This window comes from Cryptomeria japonica, chromosome 1, assembly GCF_030272615.1.
Source record: "Cryptomeria japonica chromosome 1, Sugi_1.0, whole genome shotgun sequence".
Classification (NCBI taxonomy): domain Eukaryota; kingdom Viridiplantae; phylum Streptophyta; class Pinopsida; order Cupressales; family Cupressaceae; genus Cryptomeria; species Cryptomeria japonica.
The window spans coordinates 594,237,773-594,264,279 of NC_081405.1; positions in this window are offsets into that span (position 1 = coordinate 594,237,773).

Genomic DNA, 26,507 nt, shown 5'->3' on the forward strand with positions numbered 1-26,507 from the left:
ATGTTAAGCATTTAATGTAGAAAGGTTCTAACAGTTATGCAATATAAATAATTTTATACATCTTGTGACACAATTTTTTGTATTTTGTGTTAAGAATAATGTCGAACCAATTTACCAAAGATAATATATATTCTAGAATCAAACTTCATGCAAAACTAAATATATTCTCTTAGCTCTAAGAGTCAAGACTCTAAATTTCTTAAACTAGAACTAAAATATATAGTAACAATCAACATGCAGTTACAAACAACTATCAAAAACTAAATTCTAATTGTTTACTAATAATTCTAATTCACAATTAAAAATATGAAATAAGTATCCGTTCTGATTGACAATTTCAAGGAATACAATATAAAAAATCATCAACAACAACTATAGTTTTGTTACTTGTAAATTGTAATAACTAATATGACTCAAGAAGTGCGGTATAAATACCTAAAAACTTATTTCTAGTTCACTTCAGTGGCTCAGTCTGGACTCTGAGGCTTCTACATCCCAAATGTACTCAAGATCCTGAACCTAACTAGTACTAATAGGTCCATCTTCATTCTGAGTCGGGTATTTAGAAATTTCTTCATCTTCAATTTCATGCTGATTCTGAGATCCATCATTTGTCTCAGCACTAGCAGAAGCACCACCAACTTTTGAAGTGTTGTACAGCCCTTGTCTTTCGCGCATGGAATTCTAGATTGCCAGTGCCCTATCATAAGGAAAATCTCTGACATTATATTGAGTTAGAAACAACCTCAAGCAAGTTTCCAAATTTTTGTCTATTTTGTTTTTGATCTTTGGTTTCAAAAGCCTTAATGCACTCAAAACTCTCTCATCTTCCACCGACCCCAATATCGTTGTTTGACATAAATCACCAAGTTTGAAATATTCTAGTATTGAAGTATGCAATACTTCACTCTGATCTATCCTTTCCTGAACCCTTGTTATTGATCTAGGTTCAAATGGATTCTTGATGTTTTCCAATTGTTATTTCATACATAATGCAAAGCATTTACATTGGTTTTTAAGATGACCTGAATTTAAAATTCCTTCTATTGGCTATCCATTGCAATATTCATCTTTTAAAAATGTCAATATCACTTCCTGTAGTTTTTTATGAAATACCTTTTCGTCATTTGGATTATCTCCAAATGAATGGAAAAATTGAGGATACACACAACCCATGGCTTCAAGTATTTATTCTCAAGGGAATCTTTCATGAATCTCAGTTTAAAGTTCATATGCAATAGACTTCAAATTATCACTAACATATTTAACAATTTTGTCAAAATATTCCTTTTTAACTGGTAGTGGTGTACCTTGCTTGCCCATCTTAGATTGGTGCATTGGTATCTAAAATCCTTTTACAAAGACACATACCTCTTTTTTTGCATTGAAATGTAAAAAATTTTCAGCATGATTTAAATCCATAATTATCTACCACCTAAAAAAATTTGGGCTTCGCCCTGTTAGATCTGAATATAGACCATCTAGGGCCAAGCATGCCATTTTATGTAGACTGATATACTCATTGATATACATAGTTTTGTCTTGGGCTTTCTTAACAAGTTTTTTCATTGAATCTAGCATGGGGAGAAGACTAGCTAAAGTTAACAGAGTCTCTATATCACTTAACTTATGTAAGAGATTAGGAGATTTATCTACTATGAGGCGTTTCTCGTACATTAGTCTGATCAAGGATTGATATTCTGTTAGAACTTGTTTCACTGGTCCATGCAAGGAGATCCATCTAGTCTTAACATCCCTAAGAAGCGTGTTTCTTGTTGTTACTCCCTCAGCAAAAATCTAAAATTTTGCAAAATGTTTAGGATTTGGACAAAAGTATGAGTGGAGCTCGTGGACCAGATCTTCAACTTTTGATACTGTAGGGAAATTGCTTACAATTATATATGCTAAATTGATTCGATGGGTCATGTAGTGAATGCCAAGCATGTATGGTGCAATACTAGTTTGTAATCTTGTGCAAAGACCAATCCTTCGACCTTGCATTACTACAACTCCATCAACTCCAACAAACACCAACTTCTTGGTAATTGTCAAGTCATCCATACCAGCAATTTCATTCAAATCTTTCTTACAAATATAAATTTTCTGTTGTTTAATTGTCACTCATTTTATGAACACAGAGTAAATGAGCTCGGCAAAAGTGTTCTTTTATGGTATACACATGCATACAGACCCAAGCAGCATTATCTATCATAGTAACTTCATCTACGAATAATGAAATGAATTTTGACTCTTTTACACTCTCCTATAAATTTTTCTTTTCCACCTCAGTGAGACAGTTTGCCATTTCCCATCTAGCGTTCATTGACCAATGTGATATAGGAGAGTGAGAAACATTCAGAAAAGATAATAAATTACTATATTCTAGGAAATCTTTCATAGGATGCCCTCTCGATAGAATATGAAAAAAAACACTCATCTGAATAGTCTTTGCTAGGTTTGCATCTTTCACTACATGTTCAAACCCAACCTTGATTATATTTCCACTATTACAAATCAGTGTCATTTTACAGTTATGCTCTTCATATTCCACAACATACTTAACATGAAGACATTCTTCCTTTGATTTCCATCTTATTACTAGTGTTTTCTTTCCATCTATGATCTATTTTTCATAAACCTTACCAATATGCTTTTCTGTGGTGTCAAGATTTAGCTACAACTTCTTCTCTCTTTTAGTTTTCTAGCTACAAATATTATAGCCACATTCTGTTGGTTGTTCATCATTGTTTGGGACTGGTTCAATGAATGGGTACTTTGGTACCCAATCAAGCTTAAATCTCCTTGTCATTTCCCACTCCCGCCCCATTTTTACTTTTCTTTTTCTTTTCTTCCTACCAACATCATTTTCAATGCTAGCATTTTCATCCAAGTGAATTATCTCATTGTGAGTATCCCTTACAAAATCTTCTCCCATATCAGTATTGTCATTCTGATTTGATACATTTAACTCAATGACCATTCGACCTTTTGGTGGTAGTGAGTTACTATTAATGGCTTCTGCAATTGTAGAAGTTGATGTACCAAAAACTTTGTCAATTCCAAAGTAAGACTTTATGGTAGTATTTCTAAGTTTTGGGTGTTTTGATGGCCTCCCAACCCCTTCACTCCCCTGGGGAGTCTTACCATTATCTAGCCTCCCAATCCCTTCACCACCCTGAGGAGTCTTACCCTTGTCTGGCCTCCCAATCCTTTAACCTCCCTAAGGAGTCTCAAACTTGTCTGACATATCAATTCCTTCACCACCCCGAGGAGTCTCACTATTGTCTGATATCTTGAGCTCTCACTACGAATTAAAACTAATACTATGAAGTATGAAGAAATGATTACTCACCTTTATGATTTCTCAAATCTCTGAATTAGGAATTAGGAATGTCTGGGCTTGTGTTGTAGGATTCAACTATGGCCCTCCACCCTAAAATCAACTTCAAGGTTCCAACTCAAATTGCACAATACAAATCGAGAGCTCCCACTTTACTAATCAAACATGAACAAATTGTAAGGAAGATTGTTTCAAACTTTAAATTGTATTTATATAAATTCATGATTCCATTTTTGGTGAATTTTGCGGGTAGTTCAAAATGCATCTTATTGGCCCTCTGATTTGTATGTAGGTGTCAAACTCTATATGCATTGGAAACTTGGAATTTGGCGAAATGGGTCCTCAAATGCTTAAAATGTTTTATTGGTCCTCTAATTTGTATGTAGGTGTCATACTCTATATGCATTGGAATTTGGCGAAAAGGGTCCTCACATGCTTATAATGTTTTAATTGTTATTGGCAAATTGGATCTGATTATGCATAATGTAAAATTTGACAATTAACGAAATGGGCTGGCGCATGCAATGCAGATTTAATTAAGCATTGGTGAAATAGGTCATGGGCACAGTGTCGTGTTACTATTTCTAGCAAATAAGGTATGTGATCTAATTCCTACATCCGAGTGATTTCAGGAAAATATAAAGGGCATCCACGTGAAACGGTATGTGATCAATTGTGAATATGAAATACATTGGACCATTAATGCTAAAATTCTGGGTGATTTGGCCACCGTGTTTTCCATACTATTCGCCAATTCTGGGAAAATAGAATCACACAATTCACAAAAAGTCAAAGATTTGCCACTAAAAAAAACTTTGAAGCATTAGCATTGTCTAAAGATGATAGCCAAAAGATAATAACCACAATACACTTCACTATCTCAAATACAATCACAACTTACACCATGAGATATTATAATCAAGCTGTTATAAATGATAATACAAACAAAACTCAACCAAAAATAAGTGCTCTCAACATGTATTCATGTCTTTGATTTACCACCTTGTAATATCAACAATGAACCCACCTTCCCATGTCTTTATTCTTATCATTTCACCTACATACCTTGGTTTGCAAGCAACCTTATTGACGTCAATGACAAAATTTCCAAAGCTAACATATATGTGAGTAACAAAGAGAGAATGAAAAACATTCTAAATCTAACACATATATGAGTAGCAAAGAGAGAGAGAGAGAGAGAGAGAGAGAGAGAGAGAGAGAGAGAGAGAGAGAGAGAGAGAGAGAGTGTGAGAGAGAGAGAGAGAGAGAGAGAGAGAGAGAGAGAGAGAGAGAGAGAGAGAGAGAATAGTTATAAAGAAAGAGAGTGAGAAATAGAGAAATATAAAGATAGGAAGAGGTAGTGATAGAGAGAGAGGGGGAGAGAAAGAGATGTGGAGATGGAGAGATAAATTAAATGTATTAAATAAATTAAAATAAAAATTCAAAATATATGTCTTCTACATTAAATTTTAATTTTAATAAGATAAATAATTTTAAATAAATTTTATTCTAATAAATTTCAATTATTATTTGCAGTTTTATAAAAAGACAAATAATTAAAAAAAAAATTCAATCTTACATCTAAATTTGAAACTAATATAAAATAAACTAAATGCAAAGTCAAAATATATAAAAACCAAATATTAAGAAATATAATAAACATTTTTACATAAATTTTTTTTAAAAAAAATTATTAAAATAATTTTTTAATTTATTAGAATTAAATATTAATAAAATATGTAACTTAAAAATATAATCAATAGATAACAAACAACATTAAAATTGAATAACAATACAAATCTAAATTCTAAGATCTATCAAAACTTGAATGATATATTATGTAGTTAGTTAGGATATGTTCTTACATTCTATTTTACTATATTTTTAAAGCTTGTAATATATTCTAAAATTATAATAAATTATAATTTTAAAAATTTGTAATATATTTACTATTTAATACAATTAAATTAAACTTTCTTTAGAAAATAAACCAACAATGACTAATTATAATTTTAGAATAAAGTAAAAATTAAAACATTTAAAAGTAAATTTCTATTTTGTCTTATTCTTTTTTGCATGCAATTCATTTCATAATACAAATTTTAACTGATTAAAAAATTAGATAAAATTTCATAATCAAATATTAAATAGGAACTATTTTATCTTATTTAAAAAATCACTTTCAAAAAAACATAAATTTAAAAAATAAAAAAGAATTTATGTATCTAATTATTAAAAAAAATCTATTTTACCAAATAAAATTGTTTTTATACAAAGATCAACCAAATTATAATATTTAATATATGTCTCTAAATCAATTGCATTTTTTTTTAATAATTAGATAATTAAATTTATAGAAAATTTCATGTCAAAAGCATAGTTAATGTGATTTTTGTTGTTTTTCCATTAGTGGAGCTTGCTAATCAAATATTAAATAAATATATATTAAATATGAACTATTCTATTTTATTTAAAAAATCACTTTCACAAAAACATAAATTGAAAAAATAAAAAAGAATTTATGTATCTAATTATTAAAAAAAATTCTATTTTACCAAATGAAATTGTTTTCATACAAAGATCAACCAAATTATATAATATTTAATATATGTCTATAAATCAATTGTATTTTTTTTTCTAATAATTAGATAATAAAATTTATAGAAAGTTTCATGTCAAAAGCATAGTTAATGTGATTTTTATTGTTTTTCCATTAGATGAGCTTGCTAATCAAATATTAAATAAATATATATTAAATAGGAACTATTCTATTTATTAAAAAACATTCTAGTTTCCCAAATGAAATTGTTTTTATACAAAGATCAACCAAATTATAATATTTAATATATGTCTATAAATCAATTGCATTTTACTTTTTTAATAATTAGATAATTAAATTTATAGAAAGTTTCATGTCAAAAACATAGTTAATGTGATTTCATTGATTTTCGTTGTTTTTCCATTAGATGAACTTGCTAAAGCTCACATAGAAAACATCTTCTCCTAAAAATAATAGAGAAAACATTGATAAAATATTCACTATACAAGAAAACATCAACTTATTTATATTCTTATTGTTCAAATAAAATAATTAGAATCTTTATTGCTGTTGCTATTACAATTACTTTGATATGAAGAAAATAGAAATATGTAGAATAACTACCATCAAAGCTAGAAAAAAGTAGTTTTTATTTTTAAGAAACTAGGAATTATCCCTTAAGAAAAACAGTTTTTCCATGAATAAAATCTGGTTTTTTTTCTTTTAGACAACTTACAAATTATATCTCAAGGAAAATTAGTTTTTTCACGAATAAAATAAAATATGTTTTTTTCTTTATCTGCAACTTTAATGAAAAAATAAAACGAAATAACCAAATAATAAACAAACAAAAATAAAAATAGTATACTACTTAAAAATCATGATTTTTTATTTTTTAAATATATTATTCTAGTAACAGCAACAATTAAAGAATTCATGATTTTTACTATATGTTATTATAAATAAAATTTGCAGCTTTTAGATTTGATTATGTATAAATTCTTGTATCATCAATGTTTCAGATCATATTTCATGATCTGTCATCAAAATGATTAAAAAAATATACAATCAAATCCAAAATCTACAACAAATATTGTGAAAATCTACTCTTTATTATGGAGACACAAGTGAGAATGTATGCGAAAGTCGGGGCAATGAGGTTCTTCACTTCCTCTGTATAGTTGAGTGCTGCCACGGATGTTGTTGTCATGGGATATGTAAATGCCCACCAAATTACTGAAAATCTCCGTATGCTGTCACGAAAGAAACCCACTCTCACTAGTTGTCAAGTAAGGGAAAAGTAATCTAAAAAAATCTCTCTTTTAAATTTAGTAGTTTTGAGAAATATAATTCTGTAATGGACTGAAATTTTACCATACTCACGAGGGTTAAGTACAAGAAGAGTGAGAGAAAAAGGAGCATCCTGGAGAATTTGTCAAAATATCCTGATACTACCACCCATGCCACGCTAGCCGAGCTCGAAGCTGCAATAAATTGAAAAAAAACTGGGGATATCTTTCTCTTCAATGCTATGTCTGGAGACAATCTCTGGTAAAGCGTGATGAACACAATCACATGGTGAATTAATCCAACAGATCAGTTTCTCTCCATTCTACTTTTGTTGGTAGATGGGCTAGGAGCTATGTAGAATTTTGAACCTGACCTATCCTTTCTGAACCAACTGATTAGCAAACAATAACAACAAAAAGAAGAAAACACCAATATCTTTATTGAAGCTTAATTAAAAAATTACATAGAGGTTGCATATATAAAGAATTTGCAGTCTAGAAGAATAAATAATAACTGTAGTTATAAATATATTCCTATCTTTGCATGGAAAGATACTAAGGCTCTCAAACTAAAAAAAGAAAACTACTCCCTAAATTAAGAATACAATAAGTGCATGCACAACATGCTTTATTTACTAAAAAACAAACTCATGCAAAAAACAAAACTAAAAATAGTCCTAAAGATTAATGCATGTTGGAGTACATGCTTTATTTGCATGAATAAACAAAAAACTATTAACTAAACTAATCTAGCTGCATGCTACAACAGCATTAGTTATCAACATACTCCCCCTTGATGCTGAGAGGGCTGACAATCTTATCTCGTAGTGCTATAAACTGAGCTTTCGCAACTGCTTTGGTGAATATATCTACTAGCTGATCCTGGGTGTTGATGTGCTTGAATTCGACATTCTTCTTCTGCACCAAATCTCGTATGAAGTGATATTTCAAATCAAAATGCTTTGTTCTGCTGTGATGAACCGGGTTCTTTGCTAACTTGATGGCACTCACATTGTCACAATAAATTACTGTAGGCTGAATTTGTTTTTCTCTAATTTCTTCCAAAACTTTTCTGAGCCAAAGAGCTTGTGTACCTGCTGAGGTAATTGCAACATACTCTGCTTTTGTAGATGAGAGGGCAAAAATACTTTGCTTTTTTGAGCTCCAGGTAATTAAACCAGAACCAAAAGAAAAACAATTTCCAGATGTAGATTTATGGTCATCCATACTACCTCCCCAATCTGAATCACTAAAGCCTACAAGATTGAACTTTCCAGAAGAGTAGTAATGAATACCAAAACTTAAATTTCATTTCACATACCTCAAAATCCTCTTCGGTGCCTTCATATGTATTTCAGATGGATTTGTCATATACCTTGAAACAAGTGAAATTGAATAGGCAATATCAGGCCTTGTGTGGATTAGAAACATCAAGCTCCCCACAATACTTTTGTAAGTTGTCTCATCAACTAAATCAGCACCATCATCTCTACATTACAAATCTCCATGAGCACTTGGTGTGGAGGCAGGGTTACAATTAGTTATATTAAATTTCTTCAGCATATCCTGTGCATACTTTGTTTGACAAATGAAAATCTCATCCTTACTTTGATAAACCTCCATTCCTAGAAATTATTTTATTAGACCAAGATCTTTCATCTCAAATTCTTTCATCATAGCAGCTTTGAATTCATCTTTCATCTTAGAACTACTACCCATATACAAAAGATCATCAACATACAAACTTATGATGAGAATATCAGTACCTTCCTGTTTGTAGTATAGGGTAGGATCACTCTTACTTCTTTGGAAGCCATTCTCTTGAAAGTATCCATCAATCTTGACATACCTCGCTCTTGGTGCTTGCTTGAAGCCATACAAAGCCTTCTTCAACTTGTAGACATAATTATCTTTTCCTTCCACTTCAAAACCTTGTGGCTGCTCCACATATACTTCCTCTTCTAAGTACCCATTCAAGAAGGCACTTTTCACATCCATATGATGTATGCTCCACTTCTTCTGAGTTGCTAATGAAATCAACATTCTTATGGTCTCTTGTCTTGCTACTGGTGCAAATGTCTCTTCTTAGTCAATTCGATACTTATGTGTGAAGCCTTTAGCTACTAATCTTGCCTTGTGTCTTTCAACACTCCCATCACTTTTAAATTTGGTCTTGTAGACCCATTTGGTGCCAATCCTTTTTTTGTCATGTGGAAGTTTTGTTAACTCCCAAGTGTCATTCCTGTCAATGGAATCCATCTCTTCTTCAATGGCTTTCACCCAAACCTCACTAGTACATGCATCTTCAAAACATGATGGTTCAAAATCAGCCTTGTCTAATAAAGCAAAATTCACTGTCTCACCTATTGGGTTTTCTTCATGTACTTGATTTCCACTCTTCTGGTAGATATCACTCAATCTCCTTACCTTCCTTGTAGAACTTGGAGAAGAAGCTGGACTTGAACTTGGTACTAAAGAACTTGATGAAGGATTGCTTGGTGGAGTTAAACCACTAGATACAGAAACATTAGTTGGCTTCTCATGATCAATATCCGCAATTATATCATCATTCAAAATAGATTTTGGCTTCTCAACATGGCCTTTTTGATGACCATAAACTCCCCCTTCATCAAAAATCACATCTCTTGAGATAATAATCTTGTTAGTGAGGGGATTATACAATCTATAAGCCTTGCTTTTCTCACTATATCCAATAAAAATACATGACTCACTCTTTGCATCTAACTTCTATCTAATTTGATCAAGTAAATGCACATAAGCCAAACAACCAAAAACTTTGAAATGATTAACATTAGGCCTTTTACCATACCAAGCTTCATAAGGAGTCATCTTTTCTAGTGCACTAGTGGGGCTACGATTAAGGATGTACACAGTTGTAGCAACTGCATCTCCCCAATAAGAATTGCTCAATCCCTTGGTTTGTAACATGCACCTTGCCATTTCAACCACAGTACGATTCTTCCTTTTAGCTACTCCATTCTATTGAGGTGTGTATGCAGTAGTAAGTTGCTTCTTGATGCCATTAAAATCACAATAACTTTGGAAATCCTTGGAGCAAAATTCTCCTCCACGATCAGTCCTTAAACATTTGATCTTGCATGCTTTCTCATTTTCTACGAGGGCTTTAAATTTCTTGAATGTATCCAAGGCTTCATCTTTGGCCTTCAAAAAATATACACAACAATTTCATGAGTAATCATCAATAAAAGTCATGAAATATGATGACTTACCCAAACTCTTAGTCTACATAGGACCACATATATCTTAAAGAACAAGCTGAAGTGGGTGATGAGCCCTCCATGCATTGCCCTTTGGAAACTTTTCTCTTGCATGCTTTCCTTTAGCACAACCTTCACAAACCTCCTTGTGTTCCTCAACCTTGGGCAAACCAAAAACTAATGCATGTGAGGTTAGAAACTTCAAACTATGAAAATTTAAATGCCCATACCTGAGATGCCATAACCAACTTGAATCCTCAAAAGCCATATTTGCTGAATTGTTGTTATGTTCACTAAACCTCAAGGGGAACATCATATTTCTTGTCATAGGAACAACAGTGATCACCCTATTACCCTTATTCTTATCATAGATTGTACAAGTCTTATTCTCAAAGACTACTTTATAATTTTTCTCACATAGCTACCCAACACTTAACAAATTGTGCTTCAATTATGGAGTATAATAAATATCATGAATACTCTTTATACCTTCTTTTGTTTGGACCTCCATAGCTCCTTTGGCAGCAACCTCCAATGATTTATCATCACCAAGCTGGATCTTGGATTTGAAACTTCCATCTTTTGTTGAGAACAACTTCTCATTCCCTGTCATATGGTTAGAGCATCCAAAATCTAGGTACCAAACATCTTTACTAGTATTTTCACCCTTTGCATAAAACAAAAATAACTGATCAGGAGGATTCTCACTACTTTCTTGAGCATAGTTAACACTTTTACTTGTAGAATTTTGAACCTGGCCTATCCTCTCTAAAACCACCACTTCCTCTTGAGCAACCTCTTCCTCTACCTCTTGAAGAATTTTGGCTTTGCCCTTTACCTTGGCCTTGATTGATTTTGGCACTACTACTGCTTGCATCTTCATTTTTTTTTATTAGCAATTTATAGGAAAACACTTTTTCTACACCTTCAAAAGAATCTTTCAATCTTTCTTCATGAGACATCAGGGATCCAACTAGTTGATCAAACTATAGTTTTGTCAAATCTTTTCTTTCTTCTATGATTATTGCTAGATGATTCTATCTGGGTGTCAAAGATCACAACACCTTTTTTATCAAAACTTCATTGCTTACAATTTCCTCAAGTGTAGCCATTTTATTGACCACATCTTTGACTCTAACACAATAATCACTTATACTTTCAGCTTCTTGCATCTTCAAATTCTCAAACTCTCGCTTCAATGTCTGAAGCTTGACAACTTTAACTTGATCACTACCCTGGTATGCTTCTTGTAGAGTCTTCTAGGCATCTTTGGCTATGGTTGCTCCTGATATTCTTGGAAATAAGCTCTTATCAAGAGCTATCTGAATGTGAAACAAAGCTTGAGCATTCTTTTTCCTTGCTTCCTTTCTTGATGTTCTTTCATTGGTTGTAAGGGCATTCCAATTAGTTGGCTCTTCATAACCTGATTCAATAATCTCCCATAAATCTTTTCCAATCAAAAAGGTCAGCATCTTAATATACCAATAATCATAATCATTCCCATCAAATTCTGGAACGGGCATATGGTTAGAATTCGACATGATTAACTTTGGTGAAATTCCAACAATAAAACTTTAACCCAAAACAATTTTACCTGCTCTGATACCACTTGTAGAATTTTGAACCTGACCTATCCTCTCTGAACCAATTGATTAGCAAACAATAACAGCAAAAAGAAGAAAACACCATTATCTTTATTGAAGCTTAATTAAAAAATTACATAGAGGCTGTATATATAAAGAATTTGCAGTCTAGAAGAATAAATAATAACTGCAGTTCTAAATATATTCCTAGCTTTGCATGGAAAGCTACTAAGGCTCTCAAACTAAAAAAACAAAACTACTCCCTAAATTAAGAGTACAATAAGTGCATGCACAACATGCTTTATTTACTAAAAACCAAACTCATGCAAAAAACAAAACTAAAAATAGTCCTAAAGATTAATGCATGTTGGAGTACATGCTTTGTTTGCATGAATAAACAAAAAACTATTAACTAAACTAATCTAGCTGCATGCTAGAGCAACATCAGTTATCAACAAGCTAGGGGCTAGGGGAAGGGTACCAGTAGTGGACATAGTTTCAATACTGGACACTTTTTTAGCCACCCAACTCCCAGTACTAGATTGAAAAGGAGCCTAACAAATTGATAATGGAAAGTTCATTAATGAATATCACATGCACCAATAGTGGATAATTATGTACAAATGTCCCAGTAGTGGCGCACAAATGGGCTAATTATAGTAAAAAAATGTCAAAAAAGGTGATCTACTACTGGGGCATTTGTCCACTACTACTGCAAATTTTGAGTTATCTACTTTTGGTGCAAAGGAGTTCATGTATGGGTAGACACTTTAAAATGATCACTTTGTGACCTTTCAGCACATAACGATTTCCACAGCGTGCATTGTCACTACCCAGAAGCTGGATCCTTGGTTATAAGCAGTTAAGTCATATACGGAAACAACCCAAAAAAAAATTGAAATTCGATGTCTATGTGAACAAAGTTAGGTATGTCCACTACTGATAAATAGGTAGAAGGGTTTGTGACTCGAGACAGACACCTTTTCCCTTTGACGAACCACTGGCAATAGATTTTGAGGTCTAAGACAGAGAAGGGAAATACAAACAGACAGAAAGCGAGAGGGTGTACTTTGTCTGGAGTTATACTGGAAGGAAGCCCTAGCCTTAACAACACAGCTGCTATCCACGGTACAAAGAAGTAGTTCACCCATACTCGATCTAAATACTCCATGCAAACTGTCTCGAAGTGAAACACATATTTTAACAGCTATGAGACAGATATCAGAACAAAACTTAATAAAGCAACGAACCACAGTCCAGTTGTAAAGTGAGCAGGAAGATTGAAAGGAAAATGAATGGCTGATGAAGTGTTCTCCTCTAGAGTTTTCCAGAGAACAATTAGACTGCAGAGACCAAGGCATACCTGAAAATGGTCGTAATGAATTTTCAGTAGAAATGGTAATTTGCTCGCCGATTTCAAACCCACTTGTCCCTGATAATTCCGCACAAGAAAGAAAAAAACTGAATCATTTACAAAGATAGAGCTTTCTTTAATAACACAAAATAAACTTAACAGAGAACGACTTACCTGCTGGGTTGGTGAACTACCTGAGGAAATTATCTCGGTCGTAGTAATTTTGTTATTAGGCGAGGAGGGCAGGTTAAAGGAGATTTGTTTTTGTGGAAATGAAATCCTGGGTACCCTGTTACTCAAATTTTCATCTTCATAAAATACTCACGGAATTTTGGAATGATTCCTGGTCACTAGCTATCTCTGAATAGCACACTGAAGAGATCGCAGATTCTGCAAAACTAGTACATTGAGCCTCATTAATAGTAACATGCTGTTGCTCCATTTTATTATCTTCTAAAGACTGAAATCATTGCATCTTTTGAAGATCACCTTCAATTACATTTGAGTAGCACTATAAAGGCCCAGAACAATCCATGTCGACAGATTCTAACAAAGCAGCTAAAAAGACTATTTGTTTTCTAATTTTGTATTGACTTTGGCGAGAAAAAGATGGCATGATTTCTATGAACTTTGATGAGAAAAGAGCCAAAAAATTCCACTTTTTAATGTTCTAGATTTGATTCTCTAATTGTAGATTTTGTTCTGTAATTGTAGATTTGATTTTTGTACAATTTTTATCATCGATCCTCAGAATGTCAGCCTTTTAAGAAAATACTAGGAAAGTCCCAAATGTATGCAGTGTTAAATTCACATTTATCCCCATTTATTCATCTGTTGAAATTCATAAATACATGTACATTTATCTCCGGACGATTCTCTCTATTTGACAAATACTCATCTGTACTGCAAGTTAGTCAGCGCAAACATTTCTGGCATTATCAGAAAGTCCTTCCTTCCACGTTACGAAAGAAAACAGGAGAGTGCTGATTAATAATTGTGAAATTTATTTATTAAGACCGAAATTATAAAATAATAATTTTTTAAGGTTATTATTGTATCTATAGATATTGACTCATGCTCGGCTGCATTTTAATCTCTAAAAATGAAGATCCTGTATAGTAAGCAATGTGCAATTAGATTCAAGTTACTACAAATATTTTTTCATGAGATGTTGTAGAGGTGAACCCCGGGAGTAGCAAATAATGGTCCTTTAATGAAAATAGTGTAAATGGGTTACGCGTGCAATTCTGCAAGAAAATAAATATGTTCAGAAATATTTGTTATATCAAATTTGATAGGAATATTATGTAAATTCTAATTGAACTATTACAAAGAAAAAATGATCAATGGTTAATAGTGTTACAAATAAGTATGTACAATATAACACTATGGAATTGAATACATAGTTTACATTACCTTTGCTTGAATATAAACATTTGAAATATCCTTGGAACCTCTCAAGCAAATGCAAATCAATATGTATAGAGTAGGTCCTAATTTTTTTTGGATATCTTCCTCATTCAAAGGTTTTGCTTCAATTGCATTTTGATTCTTGCAAGAGAATACTTAGTTGCATAGTTGATTTCAAACTATAGAGAAGAATAATGGCCAAAACAATAATCGATGAAGTGATCTAATGCAAAATTTAATTTTTTGATAAGTTTAAAAAGTTTAATAATTTAACCTATAGAGATCATTCATTTATCACCAATATCCGGTCTTTGAAATTGAGGACACAAAACTAATACTCAAATCCGAGCAAATTGATGCCTAACTTCCTCCGCATATTTCATTGTAGCCACCGATGTTATAGTCATAGGATATGCGCATGTCCACTAAATCACTGAAATCCTCTGCATCGTATCTCGGAATAAATTCAATCTCACTATCTGCAAAGCACAACAAAAGAATAGCAACACAAATTACTATTTACGTTATGTTGAAGGAGATCTACTTCAAGTTTAAAAGCTGACCATACTACGCAAAGCTCAATACGAGAAAAGTGAGAGAAAAAGAAACATCCCGCAGACCGTATCGAAAGATCCTGAGATTCCCTGCCATGTTAGGCTTGCAGAGCTTGGAGTTGCAATAAATAGAAAGAACATGGGTGACAACTTTCTAGAAACTGTGACATCTGGGGAGAGTCTCTCATAAAATGTGACGAAGACAACCACATAGTGAACTAATCCAACGGTGAACATAGTGATCTTTTTCCTTTGGTGAACCATTGACCATAGATTTTGAGCTCCAATACTACGATTGGAGCCATGAATATGCACCACGGTATCGGTTGTACTTTATCAGGTGCTATGTCGGAAGGAAGTCCCAACATTAATAAGATCCCTGCTATCCAGGGAACAAAGAAGTAGTTCACCCTCACCCGATCATAGAACTCCATGCGAACAGTCTCAAAATAAAACAGACATTTTAAAATATATGCTCCTGATATGAGGAGGAAGCTTAATAAAGAAAGCAACGACAGTCCCAGTGTGAAATGACTTGGAAGCTTGAAAGGTAAACGAATAAACGACGTAGAGTCTCCGTCCAGAGTTTTCCAGAGAACAGTTTGACTGCAGAGGCCCAAAAATATGTGAAAATGACTAGAATGGATGTCCTTGTCCTACTCCATAAGTTGAAGAAAGGAAGCCAAATGGAGTCCCATTGACTAGCACTAAAAAATTTTCTTCAAAAAAGTATGAAATTATCCACCTACTCCATTTCTTTGGGAATCTATGTTTGAGAAGAAAATGTTCTAAAAGTTTCTAGTTGACACAATCATAAGCCTTCATCATATCTAACTTAATGAGCATATCTTCACACTTATACTAATTGACATACTATAATATCTCATGAGCTATTAAATCCCCTTCAGTTGTTTCTTTTCCTGAAATAAAACCCCTTGCTCCTCTTAAATGAATTTGGGAATAAGCCTTGCTAATCTAATTGAAATAGCTTGAGTGAAAATTTTATGTATTTTATTACATGAAGAAATAGGTGTGCAATCTACATAGGTAGGAGTAGCTGATTTTAGAATCAGATCAATAAAAGTGGTGTTGAATTGTTTAGAAATGTTACCGTTTTGTCTCAAAGGTTTCTAGCCATTAAATTTGACAAGTTATGAATACTTCTAGAAAAACAGAGCAATAAAACCATCTAGGCCTGGAGCTTTATCTAGATACATAGAAAAAATAATTTGTTCTAATTATTGGAAACCTAAGTAATGCTTTATTGTGTTGTCATTGATGTTGAACTTGTCTAGTGTTTGGTCATAATCAATTGATGTAGCTTTAACTAGATACATAGAAAAAATAATTGTTCTAATTGTTGGAAACCTGAGTAATGCTTTGTTGTGTTGTCATTGATGTTGAACTTGTTTGATGTTTTGTCATAATCAGTTGATGTAGTTGACCGATTTCAAAAATGTTGAATATGGCCTATCTTTTTGTGTTTGTTTATATTTAGATCCAGTTTATAATTTTTCTAATGTCTAGTTCATATGTTTTAGTTGATGGTCTAATGATGTTTACTTGATGTGTTTTCTAGTTAATGATTTGTCTAATGCTTAGTTGACATGTTTAATTGATGGTTTGGTGATGTTTAGTTGATATATTTGAGTTAATGGTTTGATGATGCTCAGTTGATGATTTAGCTGGTAATCATTTTTCTAGTGCTTAGTTGATGATCAATAATGGAGACCACATGGTTCAAAAATATTAGTACAAATATTGATAATTATGGGTTTAGATGTTGATTCTCTATCTAATGGTGGTGTTGTTGATTACGTGTATGGTTTTACTGACATCTATAGTTGTGGATGTTTCTATATGAAATAACTAATGTTTCATTTGGTAGAATGATGAGTAAAATTTAATATGCATGTAAGACTATCTATGTCCTAGGTGAAAAAATTGGTACCTTTCTTGGCTTATCACAATCATTTGTGCATAATATGCAGTAGTTATACAACTATGATAGGGATGTATGCAAATGTGGAGATGATGATTGGTGATGCATTGTGTTTCCATATATACTAGTCTTATATGGTTTTCATTTGTCTTTGATTGCAAGTGTTTAGTAAAGATCCTAGATTAGATATTCAGATGTTGTCGTGTTGCCTATTACTTGTGTTTTGCATACATAAGTTTGTTCCAAAAGGTTATAGTACATGAATTTTTAATATCCAGGAAAGAGTATTTAATATTCTAGTGAAAGAATGTTTTGCATCCTTTTGGATTATTAAGGTCATGATGTGTGGAGTTAGATATAATGTTTATGTTTTATGAATGATTTACTATCAAATGTGCAACTCCTCTAATTTCTCAAACAATGAGGTAGATGTTGTTGTTTTTTGACTATAAGGCTATTGATCAGATTGGTCTAAAAATTACCTAATAGATTCTATATATGTGGATTCAAGAGTTGTAGTTTGGAGGACATGTTCATTTGGTTAGTATTCTAGTTCAACTTTCAACCATTGGTTTTGTTCCACAAGTTACTTATGTTAGTCTATATTTGGTATGCTTTAAAGTGTTAAGTCTCAAAATTTCTAGTTGATCTATCTTATTTAGATTATGCTCTTTCGTCTAGATAATCATTTTAGGATGAGTTAGTGTCTTGATATCAATATCACTATGTCATTTTGTGATCCACACTTAGTAATTTCCATTGGAAGGTGTTTTTGAGCTGACCATTTAATGTGTTTCATTATCTTTCTAGACACTTTGTTTGGCATTGATCTTAGCGGTGATGGTAGCATGTGTGTTTCATTGAAATCTACTTTAATTAATGTATTATGATATGTTTCAATCCCCTTTATCTCCTGGAGAGGAAGGGTGTTGTTTTCTTAGGTACAAATGAACTAGTTTTTGTAATATTGCTTATATTGTTTTTTGGCCAACCTAATTAAGGTTTTTGGTGAGGAAAGTTGTATATAAGAATGTATGGTTGTGTCGGTTGAGGTATGAAATGTGTGTGAATCATTTTGAAGTAGATAAGAATAATATTCAAGAATATTTTGTGTTGGTGATGTGCAAAAGTCAATTGAGAAGTGTCTTGATAGTGGTGCATTAGAGTGATAGTGATCAAAGATAGTATTTGTGATTAGATATTCTTACCGAGATATTGGTTGATCAACAAATAAGTTCATGGTCAATTCATGATTAGGAGATCCTACTCATTTTAGTTTTAGCTATTTCTCTTGGTATTTTGTGGATAACAAGTTTGTTGGTAGACCTCTTTATATTTTCTTGAGATAATGCATCTTACATATACAAGTCTCTTTTTATCTTGTTCTAAGGTTGTACACACAAGCATTGCAAGTCCATCAAGCCCATATTTCTCCTTTGAAGTGAGCCTAAAACCTTGTAACCAATTTTATTATATTTTGAGTGTGATTCGCATTATGATTTTTTTGTTATAAGGTTTAATAGATAAATATGGTGTTCGTGTCTTGAATGTGTTTTTGTGCTTTCATACTTTGTAATTACAATAGAAGATTAATATTTATATAGATCTAAGAAGGATTGGTCTAGACTAATTCACCCCTCCACCCTCAATAATGTGGTGTGTTCAACACTAATATCCTCTAAATAAAAAGGCTTAATATGTTCAAGGTTCTATTGATTATAAATCATCGAAGGGATATAATCCAAATGATCTTCACAATCAGTTACATTGACAATGCCATTTTGTTGGAGGCCGTAAGAAAATCCTAAAGAAAAAATGAAATAATTCACCCTAAATCTTATTCTTATCATTGTGAATTTCTCCTAAACTAGCTTTTAATTTACAAAATTAAATTGTAAATACTTCTAATCTTGGCAAGTGTAACAAAAAATGTAGTATTTCTAGATCCCCTTCCCAAAGCCATAATTCCCTTGACATTTGGTGTGAAAAAAAATTCTCCTTGAAAACTTCCTCTAATTTATGTTGCAAGTGAATTCAGAGCTGGAAGGATCGATCATTTATACCTTTCTAAACAATTTCCTCATTAATGATCCTTAATTATGGTTCTATGTCATCTTTGTAAGAAAACACATTCTTAAACACTTGTATATTCCATTCTCTTATCTTGAATTTGAGAAATTGGATCTTCTTAAACTATAATTTAACATCCTTGAACCATGAAACAAAGGAGAACTCTACAACCAAACATTAAGAAGAGGAATAAATGTCAAATACCCAGACCACATTTGTTTAAACTCAAAAGATGTTTTTTTCTTACCTTTTAAAGAAGTAAATGCCACATTTAACTGGAGTACATAATGATTAGAACTAGAAAGAGGTGGAAATTCTAATGAGCACATATCATACTAAGAAGACCATATTGGGTTAGTAGTGATAACTTTAAGAAACCTCCCCTCAAAGAAAGATATAAAATATTAGCAAATTTTTATTTATTTTGGATAAAAATAATAATTTTTATTGGCGAATCTTCCATTTTTTATAAGAAAAATAATAATTTTATTAGCGATTTTTTTTACATCAAAATTTTTTGGTAAAAATTCTTGGTGAATCTTAGAAAATAACACAAGTATGAATCAATTACTATTGCAAATAAATTCATTTAAAAAAAAAAATTCTTATAGAAAAGTAGATGCTTAAGGTGGAAATCATTAATGAGTTTATAGTGTAAACACTACTTTATTTAGTTACTAGCATTAATTTAAATTAATCTAATATACCTGTTTGTATTTTGTCTGATAAAATGTACTTAAAATTTGTAATACTCATGGGGCCCAAAATTATTTGTATACCATTGATTTCCATTGAGGCCAACAATTCAAAAGAAACTCAACTCCCATTAGCATTACAACTTGTAGGTACAATTTACCTCATGGAATGCAATGATGGTCATTAGATTATATTTTGAATCAGTGGTGGCAACTAAAGTTTTTTGGTAGAACCCTAAAGTAACTAATAATTATGATGTATTATTGGTGAATTAATTTAATTTTTTACAATAAATAATAAAATTTTGGTGAATATTTGAGTTCAAAAATTTAAGAAAATAAATTCTCTGGTGATTCCAACCAACCTATTCAATAGATAAAATTGCATTGAAATACCCTCTTACGATAAATGGATCCTTAATATATTAATTTTCTGATACTAATGCGATGGAGTCTGATGGTATGATGAAAGAATAAGGATCCAGTCAACTATTGAGAGGGGAGGGGGGGGGTGAATTAGTAGATAGAAAACTGATATAAAATTTCACCAATCTTAGAATCAACCTCTCAAAGTAAACTCTAAATTGACAAGTTAAACCACTGAACTACAAATGCAATATCACTGTCAAGATATACTGGTTGACTGTTATAATAGATTAACAGTAAACAAATTGAAACTCACAAACATCCAAATACTTTACCGACATAAGTAAAACCTCATTTTAGATTGTTGCCGATTAACATAACATATCAAAGTCGATTAAGCAGTTAAGAAATTCAACCAAAGTAAACATAACCAAAAAAAATTCACCACTTGACACAATATTTTTGACATGGAAACCCAAGTGGGAAAAATCATGGTGGGGATGAATACCCACAAGTATTTTGAACTCTTCTGAATTTCTCTCTGTTAGGATTCAGGCCTATTAAAGCTTCAGAAAAGGTCCTATTAAGAACATATCCTGTTAGGGACAACCCAGTTAAGGGATTGACTATAATGCACTATTAAAAGAAATACCCTATAAGGAGTAACCTCGGTAGAGGATTTGAAATCTATGCTAATGGACCACCTAGTTAGAGGATTTGAATAACACTAAGCTTGTTAGAACTTACCCGGTTAGGGGATTTTACTACTGTAATTGTTAGAAAACAACAAGAGTTTGTTGATCTATTTGAATAGCACTACACTTGCTTGTTCAGATCCTTTTCATGATCCTATCCACATTTACACAAACTATAGATACATTATCTAGTTTAGCAACCACACTCAACTGCAACTACAAATTTACCAACTCTAAAACAAAACAACTCATCGATCTTATAAACAAATCAATAGGTCAGTAACACAACAAAAAACTAATTCACTCATAGATATTACAAACAAGTGAGTTCAAGTATGACCCTTGGATTACATAACAATATTTGCACATCATTCAAGATAGCCTTGACTGCTCCTTGATCACCGCTTCATCAAACTCAGTAACTAATCACGCGGTTTGCATTACATGCAATATACTTGCTCATTCCCAAGACAAAAACCATTATCTCAACATGTGAAAAACACTTTGGAAATCTTCTCATCCAACATGCATACGTGTCATAATCATTACTTCTTATCATCACATCATAAACTAATAAAACAAACTTTATTGATTAGGGTTTATTAGATCAACAGGTAGGGTTGACTAGTTCAAATCTCCAATACATAGCAATACTGGTTCACTCCACAAACTTACCTATCGGTTACAATTCCCTTTAGTAGCTCTTCCTACTAGTTACAAAACAACATTGTAACAACATTATTACCAGTTACAATTGACATCAATGACAACATAACATTTCATTAATGCAATCTTCATGTAAATGCCAACAATCTCCCCCTTTGGCATTCATGGCAATACAAATATCAATACTATTGATTGCTATGATTGTGAATAGGAATCTTGGTTTATATTTTACCATGTACTCTCCATGTCTTCAGTTGGTAATTGGCTATAGAACTTCTCTATGTCAATCATACAATTATTCTCCCCATAATCACATAGTTCTTCTCCCCCTTTGACAACAATGCCAAAGTGAAAGTAAAACATGCAATGTCAAACTTCACTGTTAAGCATCAACAACCTGCAACTTGATGCTCCCCCTATGGAATAACTCCACTCTACACCAATCTTGCTATAAAATTCTGCAAGTAGCTCTGGGACTGATGTACTCTACATCATGCTCAATTGACCTCATGAAGAGGCACAACCCCTAGCTAAATTCTAAGATACTCAAAAGTAATATTAGATAGAGGTTTAGTAAAGATATCTGCAAGCTGCTCCTTGGTAGAAATATGCTCCAATATAACATCTTTACTCTTCACTTTTTCCCTCAAGAAATGATACTTCAATTCAATATGCTTGGTTAATGCATGCAAAACTGGGTTCTTAGAAATATTTATGGCACTGGTATTGTGACATAAGATCTTTATAGGTTCTATAAACTTCATCTTGAAACCTTCCAGAATGTGCCTCATCCAGATAGCCTAGGGACAATTCATATAAGATGCAACATAGTCAGCTTTAGTAGTAGACTGTTATATGCAACTCTGCTTCTTTCTACTCCATGAAACAAGTCTTCCTCCAAGAAAGAATGCTCCACCGATTGTGATTTTCTTATCATCAACATTACTTGCCCAGTCTGCATCTATATACACCTTCAACTCAAAGTTACCTGCATAAGGATACCATAATCCATAGTCAATAGTACCTTTCAAATATCTGAATATCCTCTTGGTTGTTATCAAATACATTTCATTAGGATTCTTCTGAAATATAGAAACTAGACCAATTGCATGAGCTATATGTGGTCTGCTGCGAACAACATATTAAAATTTCCCAATCATTTACCTATAATCCTTTTCATCAACAGATGTGGCTTCATCTTCCTTAGACAATTTACATCCTATAATCATTGGTATCCCAACTAGTTTAGAGTCACTCATACCAAATGTCTTTAATACCTCTTTCACATACTTAGACTATGTCATGAAAATACCACTATTCATTTGGTGAATTTGCAAGCCTGTGAATTTTTTTTATCTCTCCCACTAGAGACATTTCAAACTCACTATTCATTTTATTTGCAAAGTCATTGCTCATGTCATCATTGCCTCCAAATATGATATCATCTACAAACACTTCACTAACCAGTATCTTATCTCCTTTAGATTTGAGATATATGTTCTATCTTCATTGGTTCTCTGAAAACCTATCTTCATCAGATGTGAATCAAGCCTTTCATACCATGCTCTCGGTGCTTTCTTTAACCCATATAGTGCCTTGTGCAATTTTCATACCATGTCTTTTTCATTATTCAAATCATAACCATCTAGCTGCTCAATGTATACATCTTCCAGTATTGCATTAAAAAATGTTGACTTCACATCCATCTGATATACTTTGAATCCCTTATGTGTTGCAAATGCAAGTAAAGTCCTGACGCCTTCCAATCTAACAACTAGTGCAAAAGTCTATTGCATTAAAAAATGTTGACTTCACATCCATCTAATATACTTTAAATCCCTTATGTGTTACAAATGCAAGTAAAGTCCTGACACCTTCCAATCTAACAACTAGTGCAAAAGTCTCACCATAATCTTCTCCTTCTTCCTATGCATAAACTTTGCAAACCAATTTAGCTTTGTTTCAGACTACTATACCATCTTCATTCAGCTTGTTCCTGAATACCCACTTAGTACCTATCACATTTTTATTCACCAATCTAGGTATTAGGGTCCATGTATTATTCTTCTTAATTTGATCAAGCTCTTGATCCATATATCTAATCTAATGGTCATATCTGAATGCTTCCTTATCAGTTATAGGATCAATAATGGAGATCTTGCAATAATTCTCTCTAATTCTTCTTCTGGTTAATACTCCAACATCCTAATCTCCAATAATTTGGTAAGGATTGTGATTGAGTCTCACATACCTTGGAATAACATGATCATTATCTTTAGGTTCTTCTTCTTTATTATCATCATCTTCTTCTGAGTCTACATGTTTCGGTTGAATTGGTACAACAACATTCTCTTTACCAGTTTCACGCTTCACCAGTTCTAGTTCCAAAAACAAAATGCAAGGATCTTCATCCTTTTTCTCCACACTGGTTTCCCCTAAGACATTAGGATACTCATCCACTCGAACATCAACACTCTTAATGATTCTCTATGTGCAGTTGTTGTAACATTTGTAGGCCTTACTCTTGGTAGAGTAACCAAGAAATATACCTTCATCACTTTTAGCCTCAAACTTACTAACATAGTCACCTCTCTTAATAAAACAATTACTACCAAATATCTTAAAAAAACTGACATTAGGTGATCGACCATATGAGTATTCATAAGGAGTCTTATCCTTACCTCTTTTTACCAAAATTTGGTTCATAGTGTAGAAAACTATGCTGACAGCTTCTCTCCAAAATTTTTTTGCTACACCTCTTTGTATCAACATCATTCTAGCAACTTCAACAACTCACCAATTGTTCCTCTCTATAGTACCATTCTGCTATGGTGTCCTCAGTGCAAAATTTGTTGTTTGATACCATTTTATTCACAGTATCTAGTGAATTCCACTGAAGTAAATTCACTGCCTTGATCAGTCCTCAGACACTTTATCTTCTTACCACTCTCCTTTTCAGCTAAGGCCCTGAATGCCTTGAATTTACTAAATGATTATGTTTTATCCTTCAACAATGTGACCCACATCATTCTTGAGAAATCATCAGTATAGATCATAAAACATCTGTCACCTTAAATACTTTTAGTCCTTATTGGTCCACAAAGATGTGTATGAACCAAATCTAACAGATGTTCCGTTGAAAAAGATTTTCTCTTAAAAGTTGAGGATGTCATCTTTCCCAACTGACATTCCTTACATAGAGCATTAACTGGTTTTTCCAACTGAGGCAAACCTTTCACTGTCTTGGAATTACTCACTTTAACAATGCTATCAAAATTTGTATGACAAAATCTCCTATGCCAAAGCCAACTATCATCTACTTTAGCAATTAAATAGTTGTTGAGTTTAGCATTCAGGTGAAACAAGTTACCTTTATTCTTCTTTCCTATTGTAATAAGTTCACCTTTTCTCCCATAGATTTTTCACATACCATTCCTAAAGTCCAATGGATATCCTCTGTCATTGAGTTGAGAAATACTTAAAAGATTATGCTTTAGTCCTTCAACCTAGTAGACATCATTTTCACTGCTCTCTCTATTAAGAGAAATAGTTCCCTTACCTTTTACCATGTAGGGTGAGTCATTACCAAATATCACAAGTCCGCCATCAAATTCCTTCAAAGATATAAATTTTCTTCGGTCATCGGTCATGTGATGTGAACAACCACTATCAATGATCCAATCATCAGAATTATCCATGGGAGAAACTAATGCCTTCTGATAAGATGTCTCCTCTTTAATGGATACAAAGACAATGTCTTCATTAGCATCACCCTCAGATTCCTCATCAGTGATACCACCATCAACTGCAATAAGGCAATATCAATTGCCTTTTCCCTTGTACTTCTTGAACTTCTCTCACTTGTGCTCATTATCACCATTAGGATAGTTAGCTACAATGTGTCCAATCTTGTTGCATGCAAAATACTTCAAAGGTAATTTTCCACTGTACTTACCGGTTCCTTTGGGCAACCGCTTGGCCAACAATGCTTCAAGCTCAACCAAACTGTCTTCATCATCAACTTCTCTACTAGATCTAGATTCATAACTGTGACTGACATCTCTACTTTTCCTCATAGATGGGTTAGAAACTGAAGCTCTAAATGCAGATTCAAATTTCTGAACACTACCATCATAACCATTTAATTCAAAAGCAATAAGCTTACCAATGATAGAGTCAAGGGTTACCTTAGTTTTGTCAATTGACTTTAGCTCCTGAATGGCAGCAACTCAGATAGCGTAGACCGGTAGAAGGGTTCTGAACACCTTGCTAAGTACTATGGAATCTTCTACTTTACCACCAACACTCCTGATCTCACCAACTATATCTTTTATCCTTTGACCATACTATTGAATATTCTCACCTTCAACCATCTGCATGTCATCAAACTTTCCTCTTAGACTCTCTTCTTCAGAAATCTTCACATGTTCATCACCACTATAAATCTCTTCAAGTTTCTTCCATACCTCATAAGCAGTCTCCAGACCATGAACATCTACATACTTTGCATCAGACAAAGAATTGATAATAGCCTCGAGTGCTTGATTGTTTTCTTATTTCTCTTTCTTCTGATCGTCAGTCATAATCCCACAAGGCGCAACATATTGAGTACCAACATGTTCCCAGTATTGACTTCCTAGACTCTTAATATAAATTTTCATTCTATCACTCCATATTTTGTAGTTCTGTCTATTAAACTTAGGACCTTCCTTCTTCATCATGTTCTATAAGATCTTTACCTAAAGCTGTTAGGCTTAGACCTTAG